Below are 10,773 nucleotides of genomic sequence, written 5' to 3'. Positions count from 1 at the left end.
TTAGCGGCGCCTGGAGCTCGCGGGCTGCGCGAGGAGCAGCTCTACGCCCCTTTTCATTCGCGCGGCGCGTGTTTTACAGAGAGACGGCGCCGCGGCGTGAACCAGCGCCAAGGTCTTTTCCCAGGCCTCAGACAGGTGGACAGCTGGGATGTGAATAGGCGCTGGCGCTTAAGTGCTTAATTGCGCTTTATAATCAGCAAAAATGTAGAATACTAACTGCACGTAATAGGGTATTTACATACTTGATTTGTTTGTGTGTTTTGTTTGAAATGGAGCTTTAAGGGTTTCAGAATGAAACGGCGCTGGATATTGAAACACACGTGACAGACTTTGATTAATTGTTGTGTTTTCTAGTCTGTTGTTCTTTTTTAACCTAGAGCCATTGAGCTTATTTTAGCTCGCTCATTTTAGTTTTTTAAGATAACGCCTATAAATAACCATTAGAAGCGTTATATATACGTTCTTATTATGTTTCTGCTTCCCTGTAGTGTTCTGAGAACGCTAAGTTATAGATACCACACATCTAAAAAAAAAACTAAAGTAATTTTCCTTGAATATTAGCAATGGGTTCCCAAAAAATCACTAAACGGGAACAGTATGCTAACATTAGGGGGACATTCTTGATTTGTTTGGCATTTACCTTTCAGCGAAACACCTGAATCAGGAACGACCAACTCCTCCGAGAGTTTATCTACCCATTTTCTCCCGTAAGAATGTCTCTAAGTGGGTCAGTGGGAGTGTGTGCTGAGGGGAAGGTCCTGTGTGCTCTCTGAAAGCCTGTCTGTATGGGGAGAGTGCCTCTCTTTAGCTCACATTAACAGGATTACAGGCAGGCTGTGTTCAGGGGCCATGGACCCTTTCAACCACAGGCCTCCCTCTGATCAGTGCTCACACAAATAGCACAACGAGAAAAACAGACAGAGAGCTAGTGGATTACAAATACAATGACACTACCTTGCATATATTGCAACAGAACTTTAGACATGTCTGTGTCCAGCTAGGCTCTGTTCTATTCTATTCTATCCTATTCTATTTTATTGTTGTTATCTTATAGAGCTATATACTCTGATAAAGAAATGGTCCAAATGTGTTTTTTTTTTTTGCAGTTGTGGCATAGAATTACCATTTTTGTGCTCCTAAAAGAACATTTCAGTTAAGTGTGTTTTTTTTTTTCATTCTATTTCATTTGATTTATTTAGTTATTAGTGTGAAGAACATTTAAAAAAAAACTTTTCCACTATAATTTTTTTTTTTCAAATAAAGTTATAAAATGCTTTTCGCTCAATCTTATCAATCCACAGAAATACACCTGTGCTAATTAAAAGAAAACAAGTTGTAAAAATTTTTAATCCAATATTTGGTAACAATACAACATAATGGGAGGTTTACAGGCAATATTTAAAAACACCTAAATAGTTAAAGCATTTTCATCTAAGCAAAAGGGATAATAACGTTTAAAAAATTTTTTGCTTATGTGTCATTTTGATTTAATAAAAGTAGCTTATTTTAAATTTGTTTTCTATTCTATTTTGGTTGCACAGTTTACAGAGCAATACTAAAATCTCACCCTGGGCATTAACAAGGCCTGTTGTGGTCAGGAAGTCTCCTGTTAGCAGAAATTGGTGCTTATGTGAGTTTCCCAAGTTCTTCACTTTGCCTAGTGAAGGTGTTTGGATCTGAATGGAGCAAAGCACAAGAGAATCAGACTAATATGGTCACAGTGGGGCTCACACCTGCTTCCGCCAGGGGTAGCAAAGTTCAAGAGGTTCATTAAGTGGAGAGCATAGCAAGAACAAAATGAACAACAAAATCGTGAGAAATATAATGCCAACTTAACAGCTGACCAGTGGTGATTTTCATCATTTCGAGGAGATAAGGAGTCGGAATTTCTTCACAAATAACAAAAACCAAACAGGATATCTTCAATCCCTCAAAACTGACTTTAAACTCATATTTGTGTGGTGATTAAGGGATTTTTGCTTTCATAAGCCCTCCCTCAGGGCCCATTATATTCAAAGGAATACAACAAAAGCACTGACAGCATCCTTTAGCGAGAGAGGGTGGCCGGACACAGAGGGCACAAAAGCCCTTTAGCGACCCCCTCTCGATCCCCCCCTTGGCCGAGCACATACACACGCATGCTTGACATTGTGGGAGGCGTGAACTTTGAGGTCAGAGGTCAGCGTGGGTCAAGTGGGGTGAAGCCATTATAGAGTCTTAATTGAGTTGGTGCTGTTGAATGAGGACGTGACAGTGGAGCGGCTCTATCTGACTCAGCTGATGGAGTGGGTTACTGTTAAACTTCTGTGAAGTGTGTCTGGACGTCTTAGGCCATGAATAGAGTTCTTGACATGCGCATGAGAAATGTTAGCCTATATTAAAGATTTGTAAAAATGACAGCTAACAGTGGACTCCCAATTTTGTTAATAGTTATTTTTGTTAATAGTTGAATCTAGGGATGGATTGACCAATACTGAAATTGTTTCCAAACAAGAAAATATTACTGACATAATGATACTTATTTCAGGCTGCTAACTTTATTTATTTAAAAATATAAAAACTTATATTAAAATGACAACACTAAAAAAGCCTAATATGTTTAGTATTTTGAATAAATTTAAGTTAGTGCTAAATGGTGATTTAAATCAAGAAAGTATGATAAAGGGATAAATAAAATCATAAACGTACCAATATACTCGTCTCGGTCACAGGGCACCTTATAAATGTAAATCTAAAAAATATACAGTATATAAATATAAACGTTATTATCCTTGTGCGGTCAATCAGGAGCTTATGCAGTTTAGTGTCAGTCATTAAACGCATATAGGAAAAGCTATATTAAGTTCAAAGAAGATTTTGGTTTATTCATTTAAGGATGATTCATTGGGTATGGAGGGGAATGAGACAAAGAAAGAGAAAACGAGAAATGCTGTGTGACTGTATGGGTATTGCAACAAGAACTAATTCTCTCCTATTTACTCCTTCCCTCTACATCCCTTAAGCAAATTCAGTCAATGCTGTTTTATCAGATGCCAATTTGCATGATGGCAACAAGCCACAACAGACTTGCAGCTGCACTACACACACACACACACACACACACACATACACAAAGGAGAGAGAGAGAGAGAGAGAGAGAGAGAGAGAAACATATAGCCTTACAGAAAGAAATATACACACTTCAGACACAAAATGTCACAAAGAGTGACTTACACACCAGCAAATCCCACGTTTACACACAAATCAATGCATTCACTGTCTCTCCTCCTCTCTCACACACACACACACACACACACACACACCACGATTCACACCCCTCCGCACCTTCTCGTCATAATTAAAACAGGAGGTGTCTCCACAATGCTCTTTTGTCTTAGTGCAGCACGGTGAGAGAAAGGAGTCCGGTGGCGGAATATTAATGAGGTAGGGTGTCCGTGGACGGGCTGCATGAGCAGAGGATAAAAACACTGGTACTATTTTCCTCCTCCTACGCTTGTGGAAGGATACATCATGTGCCAAAACACCTCCGGCCACTCCGGCTGCCAGCGGTGGGGAAATGAGCACTATGCACTGAGAGAATGTGTAAGAGGTAGCCTATAAGGACGCTGCTGTGAAAATGCAGTGAATTGGTGAATGATTGCGTCCTCTTTAAGCCACTAGGTGGAGCTGAGTGAGCTTTGAGATGGAGATGGATGGAGATGGAGCTGGCGCTCGTCTCTACAGTACAGCGTCACCGTTGTTTAGTTGCTATACTAAACACTATGTAGACATGGATATGCATGCATTGCATTTGTCTCTGATTTAAATATATCATAAACCTATATATAGGCTATATAGGTGTACATGCTTGTGCTGTGGGGTTTCTTTTTTTCCCCTCAGAAATCATAGGACTGATCGATGCTTTGTTTTTACAGGCAGAAACATTATACATTAAGATCTCCCTAAATAATTAAGATCTCCCTAAATAAAAGGACAAACGTTGTTTAAAACATTTGACAAGTTGACAACGTAAAATATGGTTTTAAAAAACGTTTCCACATTTCAAAAGCGTTTCAATTTATTTAAAGGTCATAAATTATAAATGTAACAATTGTGTAACCATGAATAAAACATTTTTCTTACACCTTCAATACTGCACATGTGTATGCATCTTTATTTCCAAACTATTCCAAATATTAATTTTAAGTTAAAAAATGCATTTGAAATGGGAAAATATTGTATGTATGAATTGCATTTTATTACTAAAAATGTTATTTTAAAAATGAACATATATGAACAAAGGAATAGATCCAGAACAGAAAAAAAAAAACAAAAAAAACCATTACTCCTTCGAAGAAACACGCCTTCAACAATACTGCACGATCAAAAATGCTTTTTCTAATAGACATGAAGGCAATGAATGCATGTATGCAAGCACCAAATCACATACACAAACACGCCGTCGCACAATGCCGTGAAATTGTTTCTTTTTAGCTTTCAAGCGGTCAAAGAGAAACACACACACAAACACTTGCAAGCATACTTCCAGTGTTGCCATGCACCTCTCTCACACACACTTTCTCACACAGCTACTTCCTGAGGAGGCATTTTTAAAGCTGAGAGGTTGGATGTCTATCTTTGGCTCTCAGTTCTAAGCGCCCTGTGTGAGTGTGTGAGGGGCCTGTATATGAGCAAACTGCCGCCTACTACGGCCATGACCCACAATTCCTCACAATGCCCCCATTCTCTGGACTGAAAGGCTCCATCAGCCGCAGGGGCCAGCTCTCTGGAGGGGATATGACGCCTCCCAGGATGGCATACAGAGACGGGCATCGCTGCCAGGAAACCATGGGCCTGGCGGAAAGAGCCAGCAAAGGCGATGATGAGAGAAAGAGAGAGAGAGTGAGAGAGATAGAAGGATGTGCTTGCCAAGAGATGCCAAGCGTTTTGTATATGCCAGTGCCACTCAAGCCTCATTAGCCTGACTCTTTGTGCCACACTGCTCTCTGCTGTGAAGGGATGTGCAACTCGCTGTAGCCCTGACAGGAGCATCAGATGCTGGGTTTGTATGGATAGGTGCAGACCTAGATGTGGAAGTGAGATCGGAATATTTTATTAAATAAAAAATATTTCTATTAGGAAAAATGTTCAATCTGTTCAATTTTCTTATATGTTTTCATATAATGATATATTAAAATAACATTTTGTCAGTCAAATTTGATTTGAACATTCAAGCACTAGAGGTGGGACTTTGTGTTATTTTTTGAATAATTATATCCGATGAAATCTATTTCACCATTCATGCAGTAATGTTATTTTGCAGTGTGTTATTTAAAAAAATCAATATATAAATTATTAAATTAATATATTGTATTTGTTTTAATTCAAAACAATTCTATCAGGCAAAATGTATTTGAAGAACTACTGTTAATATTTAGTATTATTTTTAAAAAATTAGAATCAGCATCAAGCACAAATTTGCTAGAAACACTTATATTGGTAAAATACACATTTGTAAAAAAAAAAAGAAAAAAAAGGAGAATTGCAAATTGTTGCTAAAAATGCTATTAAAACATAGCAATTATATTGTTACTTTTAAATTTGAGGCTGTATCTTTTAAATGAAAACAAAATGCACATGGTGCTACTGTGAAATAACGAATCTCAGACTTTCTAACTCCTTGTTTTCAGGATGCATTTCTGCAAAAGTCTCTTGTAAGCAAACAACCCTGGTGGTTGGCCATGACTACACACACACACATCCCAGAGCATCCCTATGTGAAACCGTACAGGTCAGCCTTATCAAAGAGCACAGGGCCGTTAAGGCCATTGAAGGGGCAGGACAGCCTGGCAGGGGGGTAGAGGGGGTCCAGGTGGGGCATTAATCTTGGGGAGGATTAATCTAATAATCTAGTGATCCAATGATGAATCAAACTTCAGAGCTTGGTCTGAATCTCTACAGCTCCAATTAACTCCAAGGGAGGGAGAGGCTGATGGACAAGTCTATTATTGGCATTTGAGAGACACTGTGAAAACTGAAAGAAATCAAAGGAAAAGTGTTCTGGAGAATTACGCCCACGCCGAGTGAATGCACAGAACATGCATGACTGGCTCAATTGTGCCCTTTTAACATTTTCCTTCCAAACCCCAAATCGCTAGGATATATCGCAAACGATGCAATTTATGTGCCTTCGTCAATCCCGAAGCAAGCATTCGCGACTGCATGAAAACCACAAATGGGCAGCAGAAAAAAAGATTTGGGATTCAAGATTAATTAAATTGAATTAAATTTATAGTCCTTTTGAACCATCTTTGCCTTTGATAAAGCCATTACATGCGCACACAGATTAAGATGCTTTCTTTAACATGAATCAAGCTAGTTTGACGACAAATTCTATTTGTCTTTTGCATGCTCAGCGCATACAAGGATTGTGGGAAATCTAGCTGGTCTTTTATTTCACTTTAATGAAACAAGCTATGCTGAGTTACAGGAATTGCAACTCAGGATCATATTTTTAAGCTCTGTCAACAATAACTGTATATATAATCATAAAAATAATAATAAAACGGTTCATTATGTCTCTCTGTACCAATTGAATAGTTCTTTGTAAGAAATTATATTTCTACAACTATCAAGAAATAACATTGCATGGTTGACATTGACCTGTTGTTGAAGAGCAGGCCATCAGCCTATAGAGCCATATGTTAGAGGAGAGGACCCTGACCTTTGACCCCTGGCTAATTGGAAGCTTGACCCTGTTAGGCAAGGACAAGCAGGTCACAAGGATAGCGGGGCGTGCTAAGGGAGGGATATGCCCCGAGGGCTTACCCCAGGGACCTCTCCTTATGTTTAACATCCACCTTATGACTGATTAAGGATATGTCCATCCCACTGTGAGGTTAAACCAACATTCATATATCAGTTCATTCATCGCTGCCCTAAAGCTATTCATGCGAATCAGCTATGGTATATTATGAACTTCCCTGCTTAAACTAAGATCACCATAATTTGACCACAAACAATAAATCTTTTCATGCTACAGAAAACCTTATTCAAACCAAAATACTAGAAATATTACAGATGCTTTTCAATAATGTTTTAATGGACTGGCTCTTTTATTTTCATTAACTGAAATGCATCCACTCTGTTTGCGCCATAATTAAAAATAAATAATCCAAATCTTTAAAAAAAAAAAATTTCTGAGAACAGTTTTAGTTTATGAAACTGTTCTATCTTTCTTTCTCTCTCTTCATGACACACAGTAAAATGTCTTCATAATTTTACCAACATCTTGTGTTCATCTAATATATTTATTTCTACTTTAATGTGCTCAGATTGTTCATCATCAGTAATGAGTCTTAAAATGGTTGAAATTTAAAAGTCCCACTGCAGGTAGCATTTCTAATCATTTAAACAAACGTTTATTTATTAAAATGGCCTATTATATGTAGATAATATTTAATTTATAACTTTGACATACTGTTAAAGATGCATGTTAATATATTATATATTATGGAATGATATAGGCTATTATCAGCGGTCTTCATTCAGGTAACCAACACGACAGTGACCTACAGCACAAACTCCTCTCACAGCTTCGTTTTCATTGGCGCAAAAATTAAAAATGGCGTCTGCCGTGAATAAGGTACGTATTTTTACGACTAACAGTAGCCGTGATGGCAAAAGGATGAGTTTTCTCCGTGAGCAGTCGGAAAGAGTGAATATTTGATGATGAATGTTGATGATCCTGTGCTGTGTGATGCCAGTGGCACGCTGTATATAATCCCTAAGCTTGTTATTTGGGCCTCTCGCGCGCTCTCCGCTCCCAGCTGCCAGTGAGCAGCTCCGCTTCGGATTCTTTTCACCAGTATAAGGGATGAGAAAAACAAAATGCCATTGGCAGCTGTTTGTTTATGGTTTCCCACGACTCCGTGCCAATTACCTCTCGTCCCTTCGTCGGTCGCTTGTCGTTTCTCATTAGCCACCCTTCGGTTGACATCAAACCCGGAAAAAGTGTATAGGCGAGCCCACGCTTAAGCGCCGTGGATCATCTAGCTCTCCTCACTTCTCTGGCAAAGGTTCGTTTTGCTCTGCAATACAGCTTTTGATCTTACTCTTGCTTCACTATACCTCACTCCGCTCCAGGCCTTCGACGCAACATAACTCTAAAAATATACGCTTTTTTGCAGCAACAGATTTTTTTGGGGAACTTTTTGCAAAGAGCCACATTCATATTTCTTAAGACCTGCTACTCGGTTTTTAAAGTACTAGAACATCTGTGGTTTTCTAAATAACTCGATAATAAAAACGTCCTGATTTTATCCTCAGACTGTAAAACATTCGTGCTGTATTTGGACCACGTATCTTAGTCAGTAGCCTACTTCTAATTCTTTTGTTTTCATTTCATTTTACAGTTTATATTTCTCGTGTTTTGGATGTTTCAGCCTACTATACGTTTACAGTTAACGTAAAATTCAAGCGATTTAGTCCGCAATATAGGTATTTTATTTTAAAAAAATCAATGCACGATTTAATAACTTAATTTAAAGTGGCATCATAGAAAACTGTCAGGTAAAATTGTTTTGCTTATATATAAAATTTGTGAAATTGTGAAAACAGGTGTCGATATTTTCTTAACAATAAAACATTTGCCTTCTGATCAGTTCGCAGGGTCTTTAAAAATTATGTAACTCTGTGCATTTCTCGAAATGTTAAAAAGCTAAATACTTTCCGATAGTAATAGTTGCCAGTTGATCACTGGTTGCATTCAAATGAAAATAATCCGATCAGCGTAATTAGTTTAACCTAATATCTGACATATCTCAATAAATATGCCATCGCTGTGTATCCTGACCGTATGTCTTATTTTTAACTGTATAAAACCTTGGCCGACATGTGCAACTTCAGCTGAAATAAATAAACGTACGTGAAACCTTCACGAATAATAATTCATCTCGCTTTCACACTGTCCAAACGCAACGAATGCTATAACAAAAAAATGCGCCTTTAAGTGGATATTTACGTTACAGCCACTCGGAAATGAGCCTGCGTCCCCCTCCCAATCACAAACCTTATTTGCGTTTAGAAAATCACTGGGTTTATTTGGCTGACTCTGATTGGTTGGAACGAATATCACCGGGTCCGTGAATGATCTCATTGCCTTCATTTACTATTTTCCGGTTTTTAATTGGGTCCTGCGGTGTATAGAATGCGCGCGGTCCAGCCGAAGAGGCGCGGTAAACAAAAGGCGCTTTACTTTGATGCGAGGGAAACTGTGAGAACTGCTAGCCTGTGTTTTAATCCAGTTGACCCTGTGTGTTGTTAATTGAGGCTGACGTCACGTAATTCCTCCTGGAGGAAAATTAAAATGCGCGCGCGCTAATGAGGGCGCCTCTCTCTCGACGCGGACGTGATGAAGTTCCCCACGATCAACTGTACGGCCGCGCAATTACGTTTAAAATCAAAAGAACGAAAAATCTGCAAAAATAATAATGATATATAAATTAATGAATAAAAACGAAGTGGTATAAGTGGGCTTTTCACTAGAAGTTGCATTAGAGTTGTTGGCGCAACAGTGTTTTCCCTTTGCTTCAATTCAAAAATTAGGGGAGCATGTAAGACAAAATATACTTAAAAAAAAGGATTTCATTATAATTTCCCCTCCTTCCTTAAATCAACTGTTATTATTAGCTATTATTATTATAAACATCGGTTTAATGGTGCACTAAGGCAGAATCTAATAGCCTATAAATAGAAATAAAATAGAATAGTCTATGATGCTGTCTAACAGTGCATGTAAACGGTCAGCGTTTGCGTTGCCTTTACACAATTATTTATTTTAAAACCTAACGTTAATTATATCTGCAGCGTGTGCTAATGTTTTCGTTTCCTTCGCGTAGATGGTGGTCTTTAGGCCGGTGTTACCTTTTGATGTCGCTATTCAACGGCAAATCGATCAGCGTCTGATCCGATAACTCACTTTTACGCGTCAATGCTGGAAGTTATTGTTCGCCGAGTTGGTGGTATTAACCCTTTCATCTCCGAGAGTGGCTGTCGCCGCGGCTAAAGAAACCAGCGGCGCTTTGTGGTTTCCCAGACACACCCTGCGGCTGCGCGCGGGTTCGCTTCATTACGATTTCACGGATTGTCACGTCAACGACGGCGTCTGAAAAAGCGCTAACGCATCAATCGTGAAGCCATGTAGACCGTTTCTCTGAACGTACCGCGAGTACACGTTTAGCAGCTGCAATTAAGCTCGTGATTAAAATTATATATGTGCGAGTTTTTAGTTTAGGAAACGACAAAGAGGTGATTAAAAAAGTGAGGGAATTAGGAAAGTGTGAGGTTTGAGTTTCCAAACAGTTTCTTTGCTATTAAGGCTTAATTGGCAGACAGTTTAGGCTAATGGATTTTTCTTTTTTTTTTCCAGAAGTTGGCTCTAAGTCAGCAAAATTCGGCATCCACCATCATTGTTAGATAATGATTAGCAAGTAACTGCATTCAAAGGTTGACTGTACTGTAATAAGGGCACACAGTAGAAAAATGGCCTGTTGATATTTGTTGCTTATCTGTATTGCTATATATTAATTACAATTGTGTGTGTGTGTGTGGGTGTGTGCCTAACCTGTGAACATATCTGTAGCTAGAAGTAAAAAAAGTGAAGCTTTTAAATAAAAGTTTTTCTAAAATTGCAAAACTTCATGTAAGGTTTCTGAAAGTTTGTGGATTAGGGTTAGTCTCTGTGCAATCCCCCATTTATTATATATATATATATATATATATATATATATATAT

Source organism: Puntigrus tetrazona, chromosome 16 (assembly GCF_018831695.1).
Source record: "Puntigrus tetrazona isolate hp1 chromosome 16, ASM1883169v1, whole genome shotgun sequence".
Taxonomy (NCBI): Eukaryota; Metazoa; Chordata; class Actinopteri; order Cypriniformes; family Cyprinidae; genus Puntigrus; species Puntigrus tetrazona.
Note: the sequence above shows the minus strand (reverse complement) of the source record.